We start from the raw sequence: 21,297 nt of genomic DNA, 5'->3' as shown, positions 1-21,297 counted from the left end.
TACTAACAATAGAATAAACACAAAGATATTGTTGTATTGATTGCTAATAAAATACGAAAAATTATATTGCGCATTGGACAACTATAGTTTGGATTTGAAATTTAAGTTAACTTTGGACTGTAAATATTAGCTTTCAAATCAAATATTATGACAATCGTTAAATTACGACGGACGTTTAGCAAATAATTGGAAGGCGGTGAAATAGAGAAAAGAAAATTATCAAAACCTAGAAGACGAGCTATTCCACGAACGCGTTCGTTTGTGAGTGTATATGTTTTGCACACTGTCAGGCTGATCGTCGCTGATCGATGTGTACAATTTTTTTTTTTTTTTTTTTTTTATCCATCGTGTCCACGCGAAATGGACGAAATGTGTTCGACAAAATAAATCAAGAAACGCTTCGTCAACAGAAATACCGGGCAGTGTGTAACATATATGTATAATACCTAGTACCTACGTATATTTCAACTGTGTATACGAAATGAACGAATATTCTGGTAAACAAAAAAAAAAAAACGTCACTGAAGATCCATAAGCAAGCACTCGAGGGATTTCGGTTGGGGGTTTTTTTTTTTGCCACGGGTGGAAAAAATCCACATGCACGCAGCATGCATACAGGGTGAGTCGCCATGTGTTCTCGTGGGGTCAACACAGAGAAATGGAAAAACACGGTATCCCACTCTGTATATAAATATATTTATGTCTGCTTGTTGTTTTCGGACGATTCGATGGAAAACGTTTTTATTTACGTTTTATTTTTATTTTTTTGCGTTCGATCGATACCGTCCCAGAAACAATATAATATAACATCATATACAGTCAAAAAAATGTGTTTCGACTGTATTGGACTCGACTTTGAACATCCTATTCAGATGAAATCATAACACTCATCTAAATCTGACGACTACAAAGTGTGATGTATTGTATTGGTATTTTATTTCTGACGACCTCGCTGTTTTGTTCAAATTGCGTGACGCAACGTTCATGCGGAACATAAGTCAAAAATAAAGTCAAATTTTAGGGATGTGGAGAAAATTTTTTTTTATTTTTGTTAATAAGACTTATAATTAAATATGAAAATAAGTAAGTCCACCCTACTTTATCGATATGTTAAGCATATTTATTCCTTTTATCATTAGTATTATAACATCCCAATCTAATAGTTTTTGAAATTTACAATAATAAATGTTTTATATTACTATAAATAATAAACATATATAGTACCTTTTAGTAATATAACTTATATTATAATATTTTTAAACTTCATTGAATGATAACAAATTATTTATTATTAAATACGATGGATCGTAAGGTAAAAATGTTTGTTTCTAAAAATAAACCAATGTTTAACACAGCTTGATAAATACTTAAAAGTTAACAAAAAAATGTTCTAATATTACAAGGTATTACATAATAATACTCATAAAACTTCAATAAGGTTAAAGAATTATTTGAGTGGGCTAAGCTCCCGTAAATTTTCTCCTGACTATAGCGCAAAAATGATAATATTACGAAATAAGTAACAATATATTATCATGATGATTTATACTCAGAAGGTTGAAACTAATTGTATGTAGTATTTTGCATACCAGATACGAACATACATAAATTTGCGAACAGCAATTAGAAACAGAATGTTTTATAATATTTATTTTTTTTACTTTCTCGATTTATTTACCTACAAATAAAAGGGGCCCTATTTAATATGACACTGCGTACATAATTCACTGAGTTTGGTACTCGATAAATTTTGGACAAGAATGAACACTAATAATTGTTAATCGTCAAACTATAATTAATGTTAATTGTTATCCCTCGTTACAATTATTATGGAAAACGGATTAAGCAATTATTATTTTTTAAATAATTTATTAGCGTATTATTGAACAAAATTTAATATGTGCAATATAATAGTGTTATACAGAGTTTACAATAATCTCAAAGCTGTTTTATCGTACAAAAAATCATATATGGTAAACATAATATCATATTATGTATGGATAATTTATCATTTTTTTACATAAACTATACATTATACTTTTTTATATATAGCCTACAAACATTCAATATAACAATTGTTGATATAATATCAGTTTTTTTTGGAAGTCATGGGAATAATTGAAAATATATTAACTTACATACATTTACCTAAACTATAATTAGTAAAACCAGAAATTTATTACCAAAAACAATTTTTTTTTTTTTGTAAATTGGATTTTTGTGCTTTTATTTTTTAGTTTTCTAAAAATGTAATTAATATTAATTGCATAATAACACATTCGGCACATATGTTTTAAATAAATTATTTACTGTTCGTGGGCGGAATACCGAGTGATTATTTTTTTTTTACGTACAAATTACGCGATGATTTAAAATTAGTTTTGAATGAATGATGTCTTCTGTTCAGTATTCTTACAAACATGGTTATTCAATGTTTGCTAATTTTTTGATAAATGTTCAATCAGATATGTAATTGATCATATATTTATTATTATTATATTTATTTAGTCATGTATATAATATATAATGTGAGTGAAATAATTAAGTCAAGTAGTTGAACGCAGAATGAATAATTTGGAATACATTATGACTATATTCTTATTGCTATAAAATATTATCAGGTCAATTATTGTAGCGATGCACAATGTGTTGTGAAGTTCATAATATTATATTATCCAGTGACGAGACTCGGCTACTCAATATTCTTGGACACCGTCAACTGTTTGTAATACCCCCTTGCGTCATATATTTTACTCACTAACGCCACGCTGGCTTTACTGTTTAAATTGTAATCTTTTAGGAACATGACGCATAGTTAAACATCTTGTTCAAATGTTTCATTAAACTGTTGCTGGTGCATAAAATAACATAATATTATGTATAATGTGTCGAACAGTGCAATTCGCAAATAAAAATATAAACATATTTTTGTTTTGTTTAATAATTTTTTTTTTTTTTTTTTTTTTGATGATAAAGGCTTAAATATTAAAAAAAAAAAAAAAAAACAATAACGGTAATAATGAATCGTATTATATAGCACATATTGTCTTTGTCTTTTGCACTACATAACGGTGTTTGTGAATTTTATTTTTCTGAAAACTCAATGCCTGTACATAACGTTTATATTATTCAAACAAAACGTACTACACATATGTACACACTTCAGTGCAATTTTCGAAGTAAAAATGCAGTTTAATACACTAGTCGATCAACAGACCAAAAGAGTGAAATAGAGCCTTACCGGCTATAATACTGACAGCGTTGTACACCGTTTTTCATTACGGGACATTGTTTAACGCACTACTTCATCATAATATATCGTACACTGCACTGCAGTTCAAGTTGATGATTATAATATTATAATTTATTATGATGTTGTAATATTATACGAGATATTTACACGTAATGTTGTCCATTCGTTTCCACCGACGTGCGTCGTGATACAAATCAAACGGTATTTTTTTATTATATCCACGCCGATAATCGCATACATTTCTCCACTCAGTCAATGAATCCTCTCAACTGTTGTAATATTTCATAATATTATACATATATAATCTATTATGGACAATATGAATTTTACGGGAAGCGCCATCGTTACCGCCGTTTGTATATGATTATCTCAACTAATAGCAAGTAAAAGTAATACACAGGTTGATTAATTAATTGAATAATTTTTCATTTTCCTCCCGTTTCATAATTTAAACAATATCCATGCAATCAAATTCTAGCTTTAAAAGCATTAATTATATTCTAAAATCATATTTTAAAAAATTATGTCTTTTATATTATTTGTGACGATATGAATTTATTTTTATTTTTTGATACCTTCCCTTGCTTTACTACAAATTATCAATGAAAAATTGATTTTTTTTTAATCAATTCGAATACTTAAGCTTATAAACTAAAGATACTAATCAACACTAATGACTACGAATATACATAAATTAATATAAAATAGCTATAATATTATGATATTTAGTATTTATTATACTTTTTCAGTATTAAAAATTTTAAAAATTCTTATAGATTATCAAAATATTAAAATGTTAAAACTACCAAACACCCATGTATCTTCTAAGCCTATAACATACTACAGTATAATTCCTATTATTCTTAGTTTAATAAATAACAAACAATTATTTTTTATTTCGATTTACAAATATTTAAAATTAGGTGTTTAAAAAAAAAAAAACTAATTTTGTATCACAACTTCAAAGTACATCTCAAATTTCGCAAAAAGTTAGCATTGGAAAATAATACGGCCTTATTGGTCTTAATACGTATGTACTAAAAATTAAAATAGGTATAATTCATAAAGCTACACAATATAATAATACAAAAGTGAGTATTCTAGGTAAAATTTAATAAATGTTACTGTAAAAGTACGCTGTTACGTTGTTTCGGTGTGTATGTGTGTGTTTTGGTAAATTTGTGTCTGTGTGGAAGGGTAGAGATCGTGATATATTCGGTTGAGTAATTATTATTATATTATCACTATAATAATATACGTATGTATTTACGTGGAAAAATTAACCTCTCCGCCCGTGAGTTTCCGCAGTTTTAATCATCAGTATATACAATGTACATATATAATATTATAGAACCGTATGTACTTTTAGACTCCATCGGGAACAACCCAAAAATTAGAACAACGAACACAAAAGGTATTCGGCGAGTATAGTATTATATTAATAATAATATGTACAATACAGGAAACTATTTGCGTGTGTGCGTGCACACGAGACTCGCGGTCCGAAACGCTACTGCTTCTACCGTATAGGTATACACCTCGGGGTGAGTTATTGTTCTGTTGATTTATTATCGAAAAACCTGTCGGGAGACTTTTCGTATAATATGCGAAAACTGAAACCACCACGGTGTTCGAGACGTGAAAAAAAGAGATTTACGATAAAAAAAAAAAAAAAAAAATCAAAAGCAAAATAAAATAATACAAACAAACTATCCCGAGTTTGAGGGAAGAGAAGAAAAATGAGGTGTTGAATCACAGTTCTGTCCTTTTGAACCGTTTTCTTACAAAACGCAAAATAAAAACGGAGGGAGGAAAATTACGAGAATAATACAGCAGCCCTATACCTCATCTCACGTCGAGTGCGGTGAATATGACAAACTCGAGCGATAAGACGGCGGCGGCGCGTTGCCTGTGTTTTATGAATTCGCCCTTATCACCACCCCTGCTGCATTCCACTCAGAACTTAATGTCCCGTTTTTGCCACGGTCAACCCTCTAAGGCACACATCCGTACATTGACATAATATACTCGATACTTTATTTCATAGTGGCGTAAAAGCATAAGTATGGTGTGTCTATGAAGTTAAACAAATACCCTCATCAATTTTCCCGGTTTAAGTTACTGTATAACAGAGAGGACTACATGAATAATAATAATAACAACAACAACGCAAAGATAGTACTTACAATTACATGTTATGATGATCAAAAATAAATATCAATTATTTTCATAATATGTGTGAACATCGAGACATTATGTTATAATACATTATCAAAAATATCTAATTAACTGTTCGAATGTTCATTTGTAGTATGAATAAAAATCATACTTTTTATAAGAAAAATTAAAAATAACCATTATTTTTTTTTCCTTGACTTTAAAAAAAAAATAATACTTTTTTTCAGTTGTTTAATCTAACTTTGTTTTTTTAGTAATTTTATTTTAAACGAAATTATAATTAATCACATTTATTTTTCATAGTGGAAAATTACTAATATATTTATTGTATGCACTTAATAGGTATTTTTTTCAAATTTATTTTTAATTTAGAAATGTTTATTGCATGGGTAAAAAATATACTAACATTTCATTCTGTTTTTAATAATTGGTCAGTCGTTTTCCAACGCCAAGGACAGGCAGTGTCTAGTTGTTGGTCATTAAGTTTACTATTATCCCTCTGGTGTCATCTATTCGCACAATATTTTTTGATCAATTTTGTATTTTGTATTTTTTTTTTTTTTTTTTGAGTTTTGAGTTTTGTAAACCTGTTCATAATAACGTACATTAATTTATATTATTTTGGTCTGTCTGTCAACGGAAAATTTGTTGTCGATACAATAATAAAACAATATTTTTGTTTTTGTGTTTGAAGCACAAGTTACCTATTTATTAAATATTTGTCAGATTGCTTTTGCTCAAAGTCGTTAAATGTTTTTTTTATTTGCTGTTATTTTAGAATTTCAAAAAAAATAAAAAATATGGTCATAACTCAAGTGACATGTAGCCACGACAAATATGTAGTGAAATAGTCTATCCGTGTCGCCGTGTTTGACAAAAAAAATTAAGAGTCGTGGCGTGTGAAAATAACAGCTATCAGTTTATTGTAATAAAGTTAATATGAATAAAATCAAATGAAGAGTGTGGATGTACACCATACGGATATATTTCTCAAATATTTCATCGATATGTAAGTTTAATAAACAATTTGTTTTCAATTTATAAGACTGAAAATCACATCAAAATCAATAAAAAAAAAAAAAATCGTATTTATTAAATCGTAAAAACTACATTTTAAGCATATGATATAAAATAACCAATGAGATATTTTTAAATACCATAATTTATTATGTATAAAAGGTATTATTAAAGGTATTTTGCTTTTAAATATATTTTTTTGACTCTTCATCGTAGTGATCGTGGCTTAGCGCGGAGTAGATGTAGCGACGGTGATTTGGGTTAAGAACGATGAACAGAAATCTGTATGCCATAAAAAAAAATAAAAATAAAACACTAATAAAAACGATAACATTGAAAACTAATAAACCGTAAACATTCCGAACGAAATTACAAAGAATCAAAATGTTGCTGTGTATATTGGCTTGGCGCAGACCAAAGTAGTGGCTGGAAGGTGTGATAAAGTGTAATGGTTTAAAATTGTATAGTGACACTGCTATTGCAGGAGCCGAGTTTTACGCGAGATGACGAGTGGTAAACATGGTGTGACAAGGCAATTTGCAGCGAAGAAATTGATATACAAGCCTCTATTTTTTTCAGCTCTTCGTAAACTATGTCTACATTATACTTATAAATTTAGTCGAAATTATTAGTTCTCATTACAATGTTTTATAACATATTAAATACAGGTTTTTGCGCGCATTTATAGTAATCAAATGATTTGTTCTGTGATTCTTTGCTGGACTCTGTCCAAACTAATTTAAATGTGATTATTTACTACAAAAGTGTTCCGTGAGTCTTGTATCTCACTCACTATTATTTAATTTAAACTTAAACACAAAGATACTAAATTTGTTTAGCATTATGCACAGCTAGAAATGCATCATAATCTTTGTATGCAATAATAGTTTAATATATTAGTATTATAATAATTATGCTAACTGTTTCAAATTATATTCGTTTTTATGTATTTAAATTTACGTCAGACACTTATAATATTCAAAATATAATATAAAGGCCAATTATTTTAACTAAACTTATTTACTCATTATGTTAAAAAAAGTATTGGCATTTTTAGGAAAATGAAAGTCACGTACAATTCTAATACTTTTAAATCAAGTCCAAACTCCTATAAATAAGCCTCTATTGTGACTGCGCCCTAATTAATTCGAAAACAATTAATAACGATCTTTGTAGTCGTAACCTGACCGAACTAAATAATTGTAAACATTATATTCGTATGTGATTCGTTTTATATTATACACACTAATATTGCACACACATGATACGAATTTATATTGCCTCTTCAGACTCAAAATATTATTCGGTTATTCGGTATGATAATTTAAATACATGTTTACCTAAAAACTTGTATACTTGAACCGTTATTGAAAAGAGAGTACCTACTACCTCTATATATATATATATATATATAAACATGTTTGTGTTATTCAAAATATTTAATCTGATATTCCTATAAATATTATTCAAACTCTGTTATAATTACATTAATAACAAAAATAAGCAAATTAAAAATACTTAATTGTTTTTAATCAATTTTCGATGGTTAAATAAAACTTGCAACTTTTAAAATAAAAATGTTTTCATTATTTTATATGATGCGCTTTTACGTGTAACTTTAACAATGATAATATGTTTCTTTTGTGTTTCTGAAAAAAAAAAACGTCTACACGAATGTATTTTAGATATAAGATATCTAATTTCAAAAATAATGTCGAAAAAATATCAAATTTTTTTTATAAGAACCCATATTTATATTCAATGCAGTTTTATTTTGAAATACTTATTTAACTTAAATATAGAATTATAAATCAATTGAGTATTGAAGAAAATAAAAATAATCATCATATTATTCAATGCAATATTATTGATTTCAAAGAATCTTATCCAACAGTAGAATAGTCTGTATAAATAAAACAGTAAAAAGAAAAAGAAATTCTAAAGATCCTTTATATTTTTATCTTTACTTTGACAAATGTATGTTTGTTAAACTAAGCGATATAATATAATATAAAATCAAACAAAGAAACATAATATATGTAATACTCATACCTACTCAAACTCACTATTAACATATATTACTTGGTTTGAATAATTTAATAATATTTAAAAATGTATACAGGTATACAAATGTATGTATAAAAAAAGAGACTATACTAAATTGTCAAAGCGAAAATAATATTAAAAACAAACAAGTATCAAATAACTTATTCAATTGAAATATATATAATTAATTTTTTTTTAAATATTTTAGACGTCATTTGACCTGATCTTTTAATAACTATATATATATGTACTTAACATTCGATCAACTAAATAAAATGATTAATCAAACATGACTTGAAATAATGAAGAAAATAATATATAAATAGTAAATTTGGAAGAATATAGCATTAATTTGGGTAAATATTATTCGTTTAAACTATTAATAAGTGTAAAAACTACTATGTTTCCAAAATTATAATAACGATATCTGTAAAAAAATTTCGAATTCTATATTCCTATACTCACTAATCAATATTATTATGAATCATCCGTTCAATATGAACATTACCCGATGTATAGATATAACTATCATATTATCTCTTTCGTTAAGTTGTCAACTGTTATCATTACGATAATAATATATAATATATAAATTATATTATATTATATTATATATTATTATTATAATATAAAAATCAACATCAAAAAAATATAATATAATATTTCGTAAGGCAATTATCAATGTTTTCAAAAACATTGATTTTACGTTATTTTAAATTGTAAATAATATGTCTTTTAATCGTGAAAACATCCATTTTTAATTCCTCATTAAAAATTAGAATGTTTTTAGAAGATTTCGATATGTACGAATTAGATTGTGAAAGATCAGTTTAGAATTATAAACATTTAAATTTAAAATGAACAAAGTGGAGTTCTTCATGGGATGGGCATATTACACAAAGTTAGTCTAATACCCCATTCGTTTAAAATTTAAGTACTTGTAAATAATAAATAACTAGTCTAAAATGTTATTTTTATAGATAATATTTATACTCCAAAAAATATTTTGCTTCAAAATTTAAAATTAGTAATCTATGGCTTACATTTATTTAAAAGTAAAATTTTAGAAAATGTTAGTATTTTTTTTTTTTTAACAACAAGTATCTAATGTTTAATGGAACTTTCTGTTTATTATTAATCTTTAAATTAAGTTTGGACTTCTACACACTAAACATCTTACAACAATATGCATTTATAAATCAAAAATCCAAAAAATATGTAGAAATATAGTTTCGTCCAAAATTTTACGCATTTTTATACAAATTTTTTTAAAAATGTCATCTATCTACAAATCAATGAAATTCAATAATAATAATTTTACTGAGAAAACCGGTTAAAATTTTTACCTGCATCGCAATTGTATAAACAATAAATGCAGTCTAATTGATACGGCGTATTACGGTATTAATAGATGTTCGTTATATTTTTCTACAAAATATGTAATAATGTTTTCACAAACATTCAGTCATCCCTAAAATATACATTTATATGGATTGTCTGCTAAACAAGTCGTCGATATTTCGTACTCCCTCCAAACTTCAGCGCTCTCAAGTCTCAATTATCAAAATCTATACAAATCCGGAATTAAGCAATAATTATTATAATTGTTTATAACGTTTAACAAAACAATATAATATCGTACGATGACGCTATGAGACTAACCGCAATAGGCGATAACAATAACACTACAATATTGTTTATGTAAAATAATAATATGTTGCCCAGACAATTTATTCGCGTCATGTACGTGCGTATGACGTTATCATAATATAATTTAAATTATTTGCGAATTAAATATCGTACTCACGGTATCAAAGTCGTATTAACGGAGATGATACTGCAGCTGGACGCGCGTCGGTGTACCAAAAGTCATTCCGTCACAGACTCCGAGAGCGGTGTGTGATTTTGGCGGCGGGCTGCATCGCGTTTTACCACCCCACGGGACGTGGAGGCAGCGGTGGTGGATCGGTAGCGGTGTGGTGGATGTGGTGTGGCGGCGTCGGTGGGGTACTCGATCGCCGCCGCCGCCACTGCCGCCACCGTCGTCGTCGTCGTCGTCGTCGTCGTCGTTGGCGTCGTCGTCGGCGGTGGCGGCGATCGCACGCAGACGCAACCCTTTTTCTCTCCGCAATTCCCTTGCACCCAAAACGCCACCACTCCACACACACCTTACCGTTTCCACATGGCCGTTATACTTGTACACAAAATATATTATTATTATTTTCTGCCAACATATTATATGTCCTCTGCTCTCCTATTCGTATGTTAGCTTTAAATATATATATATTAAATATAAATATATGTTAAGTATATTTCTATGTATATTGTACAGGGCGATTTACCAAGCACGCTCGTCGCTCAGCTCCGTATTTTATTTTATTTCAATAAAGAGTTTATTCAAATTTCGACTTTTCAAATTCTTAAAAATGTTTAAAGACGCCATTTTCAAACTCTTGAGATTTTTTGTGATTCTTAATCAATGACTTATGGCAATGCAAATTTATGTTTATCAAATAAGAACTCCTCTTTTTGAAAGTAAGCTAGTTAGTGATGTTTATTTTTATTTTTTTTATTTTTTTTTATGTGTTGATGTGAATTATTCAAAATATTAACAAGTATTTTCAACGTTATCAAATTATTTTTAACGAGAAATTTTATGTCCATAATAATAATTTTAAATGGTTTTAAAAATATGTCAAACATATCTTTTGATATCGTATTCTATATATTAACTTCAGTACATTTTTAGAAATTTTAAATATTGATAATAAATATTAATCATTAACATTATAAAATCACTATAGCCCCTATACCTTCCAAACCCTTCATCGTGAACCTATTATTCTTAATACATAAATTTAAATAATTTAAAAATTATTTGTTCAAATTTTTATTTTGAAAAAAATTATTTACTAAATAATTAACACTAAGAAAATAGGTTTTATTTGAAAAACATAAATTATTGCTTCGTCTCAAAACAGTTTTTAAGAAGTTAAAAATTAGATTTTGAATAACAAATTTACTGAAGAAAAAAATATGGGGATGTTTTGTGAATCATCCTACATCATATACTTTTTTCCATCCTATGATACTGTTATATAATTTACATAGGTAGAGTTATTATTATATACGTGTGATTTTTTCAATTTATGTGTATTATAATAGTATTTTTTTACTGGATTCCAATATTTCCTTTATTGCATTATGTACTCTGTACCCAAAGTTCGAAATTGTATATATATATTTTTTTTTATGTATATAATACGAAACCATACTATATTATTGTTGATTTCATGTTTAGACGCTGAAAATTTTCTTGGCGTTCGTTGACGTCTTCAATATATCAAGCATAGAACTTATTATTATTTACCTATAGGTAAATTTAATTTGTTCTATTTGTATATAAAAATTTTCTAAATTAAAATAAGTTTTAGAAATAAATTACACGTCATTTCTACTGAATCAACAATGCTTCTTTATTTTTGACTTTTCTAATGAGATTTTAAATTAGAAATAAATGGTAAAAAAAAAAAAATAATAAAAAAATGTTATCGTAAAAAAAAAAAAAGCAGGAAACATAATTTCTACAAAAATTTAATTTTACTACTTCTTAGAATCAAGGGGAGAATACTAAAAAAGTTACTTCTAAATTACCTTGCTATAATATAATTTATTTGCTGATTTTTTTATTTTTCATGTATTTTCCTCCAAATAAGCGTCTCGCCAAATGAGACTTCTAAAGCATATCGTTAAAAGTGTCGTATATGTACGTGTGTGCCTGCGCGCGTGTGCAATGTATAATACGGGCGAACAGCCAACAACTCAGAAACACTTTCCCACCTCATTTTTATAATAATAATATATATGTTTCCACTCTACGTCCGTCCTCTTGGTAGTTACTAACTCACTTACCTCAGGGTTTTTACTAGTTTCCCATTTCTTCAACAATAACCTTGTGTCTATATAATATGCAATTATAGTTTCTGTATTTTTTTTTTTTTTTATCTTGCTCGTGACTTTATTCATATTATTTTAATATAATATCTATTTATACCTGTAGTACCTATCGCGTCATTTCCTCACAGCTGTGTGTACTCTATAAAAATAAACAGTATTACGTGGAAAAATTTAATTTAAATCTAAAAAAAGCATATTTTTTTTTTTTTTATGAATTAAAATGAAATAATTCCAACTATTTTTCATGTAAAAATCAATATGTATGTATATAAAATCACTATGTATATATATAGATATTATATTTATTTTAAATAATAAAATAAATAATAATAAATTATTTATTTATCGAGACCTGTGTAACTTGACGTATTATTATCATATACTCGTATTATTATATTATTTTATGGTTACATAAGCATCGCTGTTAAAAGGGTATTATTAAAGAAAGCTAGATTAAATATCTATAATTTTTTCTCCTACCAATGATATATTGTACATGCATTTTAAATATTATTAGCTGAATAGAATCATCCGGCTTCGCCCGTGTGTAGTTTGTGCTTTCTCAATATAACAAATAAAATTAAATTGTGAATGATAAATCACTCGTAAAAATATTAGGTACAAGTATACAACCTTGTGAAAAAAAAAAAAAAAATTGGAAAACATTTTAAATAGTGTCGTCACAAAACAGGAACATTAAAAGTCCAGTTTTTTTGTGTATTATATAAAGATTCTAAAGAATATGACTCTAGTCTGATAAAAAAAAAAAAAAAAAACAATTCAAATTTTGAAATCAAGTTTAACATATCTATTACAGCGACTCTTCTCGATATCGAATCATACCTCGTGGACCATGGTACTACACTCGAATTTTATTAGTTATACCTGAACTATTCGATTTCGCCCTTGTGTATTCTTGTCTATGAAGTATAAGTTTCTTGGAACAATTTTTATCTACACTCCGCACGGCCGGTATGAGTATAGGTTGCAAATAGCTAGAAACCGCGCGGCCGGCCGCAGTGCCGTACAATACGTGTGAAATAACGAATAATTAAAATTATCAATTAGTCAACTTTAATACAACATTTTTTTAAAATCCTTTCTTATTGTACGGTGAAAGTATTTGAGGAACCACTATTCCAAATTTCAAGTTCGTAAGTTGAGTAATTTTCAAGATACAGCGATCAATGAGTGAGGTATTTGGAATTTATATGTATAGATTAAAATAAAATTTAATACTCTTAATTCAAAAAGGTACTTAACAAATTTAATAACACCATTACATTATTTATCAGAGTATTTTCTATCACTTGTTTGAGTTGCACTTTCATTAAAAATTGAATCGTATTAATGTTTATAATTCATATAAACCAAAAAATACAAGTTGAATAACAATAATAATTTTAATAGGAAGCAAAACTATTAAATTCAATACAAAAAAGTAATATAATATAGCCCAATTTTTTTTAGCACATCAAATACTGATATAATTGACTTAAAATTATTTATATATTTATTATTATTATTTATTTATTTTTTTGTTTGATAAAAATTGAACAGTCTATTTAAAAGTGGCTAAAAGCGATTTATTACATGAATACCACTGAATGTTAATTCTATTAAATATACATATACGATAGTTTTGATGGTTTTAACATTTTCTAGGTTGCATTTACATTATAAGACATAGAATATTGCAAAACTTTAAGTTCCTCTTTAAGTATAGTCTCTTCTGCTCTTCTTAAGTGTGTTTAATACTTTGAAAACGCGGCGTTTAGTGTTGTTGAATAAGTAAATAGCGGTAACATTAGAATGATTAACTGAAGTAGTTAATTAAAGTATTAAAGTGTTCTTTTAAAAGTCTATGCAATATTCGACTGATTTATTTTTCAATTTTGGTATTTTTGTGTTACAGAAAGTACCATATTTATTTTCGTGTCGATAATATTATACTTTGTTTTGGCAATAGTTTAGTGCAATAATTTAATATAGATAATGATACAGTGATAACGAACACTGCAGTTTCAGTTTTTGTTTGCATAAAAAATCAGTTATATTATTGTCACACGTAAGACTATAAAACCATTATTTTTCTGTTAAAGTAATAAACAAGATATCTTAAATTTAATTTAACACATTTAAACTCACAATTTTTAATATTTTATCAAAATATCAATAATAAAATATGGTAAATAATCGTAAATTAAAATGTTAAATCTCTCTGTATATTATATACAATTTTCTTAATAGTTTGAACGATAAACATTACAAATTAAAGAGACTTTAATAAATTATAATATAAGATTTGAAAGGAATATGAAGATGTATTCATGGTATTTGATAAATAGTGCCTATGTTTGTAAAATAATAAATTAAATATTCCATAAAATACCAATAGTCTAAAAGTATTGAAAAGTTGCAAATAATAGAAAAAGTTTTCATTCTCCGAAAATTTAAACCTGATAAGTTTGCAGTCCACGGCTTCTTAAGTGGTTTTTTGAAATGTTTGGAAAAAAATAAGTTGAAATAACAAAACCAACATTTCAATAAAATATTATACATTTCCAATAATTTGTAATCTATAGTTTTGTTATATGAAACAACAATTTAATTAACTTGAAAATTGAACTGGTTAGTTTATTTAAATGTATTATTTGTATCTTATGTAATCATACAAATCCTTTTTTTTAAATATTTTAATTGAACTTTATCAAATAAAGTTGTTCTAAATATGTATTAATGCAATTTCAAACTTTATACTGAAGATGTTAATGTTGCAATTGATTGGTAATAATATGTTAATATGTTGTATTAACTATATTAAGAGTAGTATTAATCATTTTATCTTGTTCAAACGAATACAATTTAAGTTTTATTTGTTTATGATTTAATTTTTAACTTAGAATAAATTTTCATATTTTCAGAATTTATTTATTAGAGATGTAACTGTTTTTGTTGTAAGCAATCATAGAACAATATTTGATTTATATAATAATTTCTTGCAATTGAAACTGAAAAACTTGTTCTAATGAATAGTTTATTAGAATTTTTACAGTGTACCTCATCATCATCGTCACTATAATGGATAAATTAAACTATATATAATTCACTGTAAACGAATAATAATTCTTAGCGTAGACAAAATATCAAATTAAAAAGTCGGCCTTTATTTTTAATAATATTTTTAAACTAAAAATAATGTATTTTTTTATTAGTACCAATTAATTGTTGATAATAAATATAGAATAAATATTAATGATATGTGCTAAATAAAGATCAAATAAAAATAATAAAATAAAATAAAAAATATGTTTATACTAGTGGTCCTTATTACACGTGTAATTCGTGTAGTTTTAATATACTTTTATTGGTTCATAGCAATAAAGTTTTACGTATATTATTATATGCATATAAGTTTCTGTTGTACACGTGTAAATATGTCATCGATTAAAAATTAATATATTAAATATGTATATACCTACTATAAATGATAAAAATTAAATAAATCTGAAGTTTTAAAATTAATAATTTTATTGTAGTAGTACTTTAATTTTAGATTTTAAAGTTAAATAATTGCTTATTTTAGATGAAATTAGTCTAAAGTTATTTCCTCACTGAACGATATTTGCTATTTTTTCGTTTTGCGTTTGCGTTTTGTAATATTACCATTTTATCAAAACTATAGAATAACTATAACATGGCTGAACTAAGAGCGTTTTACGTTAAATCATTTTTAACACAAATAAATCAAAATAGTTTGTTTCCTTGCAATTAATCGCTTTTGGTTCCACCAAAAGCTTAAAAACCACTGAAAAATATCGCTCGCATTGCAAATTACGTTTAGTGGCTTTAATAATTTAATAGAACCAATTTTTTGCCATAAAATAATGTATAAATGTGTATTCGAGTGATGTACAAAAGTATGTTTTATAAAAAAATATTTGTATTTAATCCATTAAGTATTGTTTACATTACTTCGATAAATTATGTTTACTTTACGTTATAATTATTTTTCTTTTGTACCTTATTATCTTAATATACATTTGTATATTAAATATTATATTTAAATTTATTATTTAACAATACAGTTATCGAGTTTTTGATAAGATTAAGTTAAATCGTAACTACGTGCCATGCTCAAACGACATTAGATTGTGTTGATTTCTCTGATGGTTTAAATTTATTCTATTTGTTATTCATTTACACGATCCACGGATACTTATTTGTTATATTTTTACATGAGTAAAATACTAAAATGTCATAGCGAGGAAAAAGTTGAGTTTTTGGCAGTATGCTAAGCATATTGAAAATAAGGAATACTGTAATTTATACCATAAAGATAAAAACAATGAGTTTTATTGTTATAGAGGTACCACTGAATCATTGGGAAGACATGTCTCCACCATTCACGACTTATTAATTAATACTGTAAATAACAAAGAACAGTAAGTAAAATACATCTATATATATATATATATATATATATATGTTTTATAATAGTTTACGTACAAATACAAATATATGTAATATGTAAACTAATTTTTATTATTATTTTTGAATGCGATGATTTATCATTACAATAAAATTTAACACACCAATAATAGTGACCCATCCAACACCTAGTGTACTTACACGGTATACTGTGTAAAAGTACAACAAGTGTACTTTTTTTCAAATTTAAATTCAATTATTTATTTATTTTTTAATATAGTATCCATACAAAAAGTGTTTTAAATATTTATTATTAAACCAAGTGGCAAGTATCTACACACAGTGTACAATATTCGTAAAATGATAGTGACGAATTTATTGTTATTTATGAGACAAATAAAGAAACAATCCTTGAAAAAAATGAAAATCCAATAAAGAGAAAGAAATGAGCAGTTATACATAATTAAAACACAATGCATGCAGGTGTTCGAAGGACTAGTTTGAAAATTTAATAGAATATTAGCTAAAATAATAGCTGTAAATCTGTTACCTTTGTAATTTTGTTAAAATTACAATTTTTGTGATTTCATGTCCGTAATAGAATCAAAATACACACCATATAAAAAGAAAACGATAAAAACAAGGTAAAAAATATTATCTTCAAATATTGAAAAACTTATTAAAAAAGACTTGCATGATACTCGTAGCATATGTTATGTTACACAACCGGCTATTAGACCACAAGATTAAACAGAAATCTTAAATTACAGTAATTGCTCATATAATTGATTTTAATTGGTGTGCTAAATCATGTACATTGACAACACACGGAATGAATAAATGTCATACCACAGAGCATTTATCAAAACTACTTATAAATACGTTTGTTAAATAAGATATTACTAAAAAAAATATTAAAAATAGTAACTAATAATGCAAAAAATGTAACTAATGGCACTCATTTAATAAGTTGCAAAATTTATCGTGTAAAATGTGCAGCACATAGTAAACAACTTTCTGTTAATTACGTTTCAATAAATTTAATTATATTTAATACAATAAAATAATCCAATAAAATTGTTGAACCTTCTACATTAGCTAAAACATAATTTGAATAAAAACCAGAAATACTTAACAAAAACAACTTTACTTCAGAGTTGTAAGCAAAAGGGAAATCTGTATACCTTATGATGGAACATTTCATTTTGAATATAATATGTGCAATATTTTAGCAGACTGAAGTATAAAATCTTAGTCTATGGCTCCTATGACTTAAAAACTCAAAATTAAAGAACAATAATAGTTATTTATCTAGTCTCTTAAACAATTTCTTAAACCTTTATGTGTTCCCACAAATTTTTATTGTACGTAAAATCATTCTTCATTGTTGACAGTGTTAGACCATTATTAAAACAATTTATTGAAAAAATTGAATGCAGTATAATTTATTGATACTATTTTATAAACATTAAAATAAATATACATTTTAGAAATTAAACGCCTCTTTACGATTGAATGAGATTCAACTGAATTTGTATAACGAGAATAAAATGCTTCGTTCTTGAATAAAAGGTTTAAGACTTTAGAGAACGTAATATCATTTAACCATGTGGCAATTCGCTTTAAATTAAAAGAGATAATTAACCAAAATAAATGCTTTCATTCCTGTATTTGTATATTTTATTAGATTTATAGTTTTTATTCCCTTTGTTTTATAAAAATATGCCTATAAATAGCACTAATAAACTTTCGTAAATAGACATAAATAAGCAAAATAAAATATTTTATACGATATCATGTAAGTATGAAACAAATTTTTATCTTAATATTGGTGTTCTATAACTTCCTAAAAAAAAAAAATGTATATGTTTTTGCTAGAACTTCCAAGCATTGATTATAAGGTGGGTAACTATTGTTTGTCAAAAACACCAAGTAAAAATATTATTTTTTAAATGTTTTATTTCATTTTAGTATTTAAATGTATTATGTACAAACTAGATATTTTTTTACATAAATCTTCTTTTGGTATTTTTGTGAAAAAGAAAAAAAATTGCAGGCAAGGGGAACCACAATGATATACATTAAGTTGAGTATCAATAGGTCCATTGTTATGAGTGTGTTAAATTTGAATTTAATGATATATAGTTATATGCAAAAAAAGATTCTGAGTGAAGATAATCTGTCAGAATATCATCATATATCATTAAGCATATCTCAATGATATATAAATATGTTTATTTTAGTATTATAGTTATTTGATTTTTTTTTTTCCGGAAATATTGCTTTTATTATATAACTAGTATTAAATATATTAAAATAATATGTATTTATACCATAATATTATATCGATTTAAATAATTCAAAATTTAATAACATATTTTTGTTAATACCTTATAACAATAAAAATAAGTTCATAATATATTTATATCTTAAAAAAGTCATTACATATAGTAAACATTTTGATAATATATAAAAAGCCTCAAGTCTCTATAAGTATTGTTTTTGGTGTATAAACAAATAATAAGCATCTATTTCCTACGTTAAAATACGTAATTTTTTTTCAAATTTGGACTTAAAATGTATATAAGACTAAATTAAACAAACTAAAATTGTTTGTATATATATTAGATATTTTAGTTATAGCTTTAAGTTAAAACTACTTATGAAAAATTGTGTATAACTTTTTCTAATCTTAGATATAAAAAGAAAAGTTTTTATGAACTTTTAATTACAAAATAGTTGGTAATTTTTAAGGTTATTTTAAGAATTCTATCAAATTCAATAATAGCAATGGTTATAATAATAATAATAATTATAATAACGGTAGTTTTAGTTAAATTTAAGAAGTTTAAAAGTTAAATTATTTTTAACTAAATTACATAACGAGCAATATTGTTTAAAAGAACTTGCTAAAATATTGAACTATTTTTTTATCCAATATACCTAAACCCCATAAATTTAATATAGATATATTTTTGAATAAATAATTATAAATATCGTATCACGATAAAAAAATAAATAACAATCGGATATACTATTTATAAATTATTAAGTTGCAGTTTTTAATGTATTTTAAATAGATAATTACTTAACAATACATAATTTGTTAAGTACACTATTTTTAAATTTTTATAATTATTAACTATAATCAATAAAGGTTATACCATTAAAAACCATCTATTTGTTTTAATTATTATAATATGTATTATTTTTAATTATATTTTTGTATAAACTTTTATCAAGTATGCTAATTTTTCTTTTGCAAAAAATTCCACGAATTGTAAATAATCAATAAAAAAAAAAAAATAAAAAAAAAATGTTACTGATTTTAAACTAAGTTAAGTTAGTTTTATTACATTTATTTCCCATTTAGTTATTTTTAAAAGAAAAGTTACTTTCCAAACTAAATTTAATTTGTCTATTTTATCTCGACTTAATTACATCCGTCTTCGATAGTAATGCCTAATCGAGATGGGTCGCTGTAAATTGAGTTCCATTTTTAATTTCTTGTGTAAATTGCAGCCCGGGTTTATTTTATACATACGTAAATTGCGGCCAGAGTATATTTTGTATATATGTAAACTACGGCCTAGGTATAATTTGTATGAAATCAATTAATTGATTAAAATCAATACTTTCTTTCCAATTTTTCAGACTTAGAACTAGCAATATAATTTTATTGTTCTAGTTATTGGTATGGATAAAAATATTAGTTTCACTGTTTTTTTGTTTATAATTAAAAAATGTATTATTAACAATTAATAATAAAATATTGGGTAAAAATGTGTGTCATTAAAAATATATTACCAAAAAAAATTTTAATTAAGAAACTGGTAAAAATTTGTAAGATAATTTCCGCATATAGTCTAACAAAGAATTTTTTGTTGCTTGCAATTCATACATTTTTTCACATATCAATATTTCTTTTTCAGTCTTTTTTTTTGCTTTTTGTTTCCTGACTTTTCAAACTGATATCTACATAGCAGAATATTAGTTATTACTAATCTTTGAATTGTACAACCGACCGAAAATCGGAATATTCAGGGCCACAAATAACGTATGCCATAAAAATACAAGGGCCGTTAATTTACACACTCCGATCGAGATACTTTTATAAAAATGATAATCGTAATATTATTAAATACATATTGTATATAGGTATTAGTTAAAGTTTATAATTTATACATGATCTCACAACTAAATCACAAATTACAATATTATTTCTAGTTTATAATCATTTATTTATTTAGTATTTGGATCCTTTTTAAAATTTTGATTATATTATATTCATTCCTGAGGTTGACCTTGACTTTTTGCTATATTTTGATTATTATTTTTAGTTCTAGCAATCTTTGAATTATTGGCATTATTTAAGGATCCTATGTATATTAATAAAATATTTATATAAACACAAT

At 25.5% G+C, this 21,297-nt stretch overlaps 1 protein-coding gene across 2 annotated transcripts in view; it reads right to left on the bottom strand.

The window, feature by feature from the left end:
* Positions 1 to 10,376, bottom strand: part of LOC112599635 (C3 and PZP-like alpha-2-macroglobulin domain-containing protein 8) — a 137,252-nt gene extending 126,876 nt beyond the window's left edge. For both annotated transcript variants that reach the window (XM_025346618.1, XM_025346617.1), the window contains exon 1: positions 10,302 to 10,376. The gene's annotated coding sequence lies outside the window, so the exon portion shown is untranslated. The remainder of the gene's footprint in view (positions 1 to 10,301) is intronic.
* Between the last annotated feature and the right edge of the window lie 10,921 nt (positions 10,377 to 21,297).

The sequence above is a fragment of the Melanaphis sacchari genome, unplaced genomic scaffold (assembly GCF_002803265.2).
Source record: "Melanaphis sacchari strain LSU unplaced genomic scaffold, SCAv2.0 Contig54_pilon_pilon, whole genome shotgun sequence".
In the NCBI taxonomy this organism is placed as follows: domain Eukaryota; kingdom Metazoa; phylum Arthropoda; class Insecta; order Hemiptera; family Aphididae; genus Melanaphis; species Melanaphis sacchari.
The sequence above is the reverse complement of the archived record's forward strand: the minus strand, read 5'-3'. Positions and strand labels throughout refer to the sequence as shown.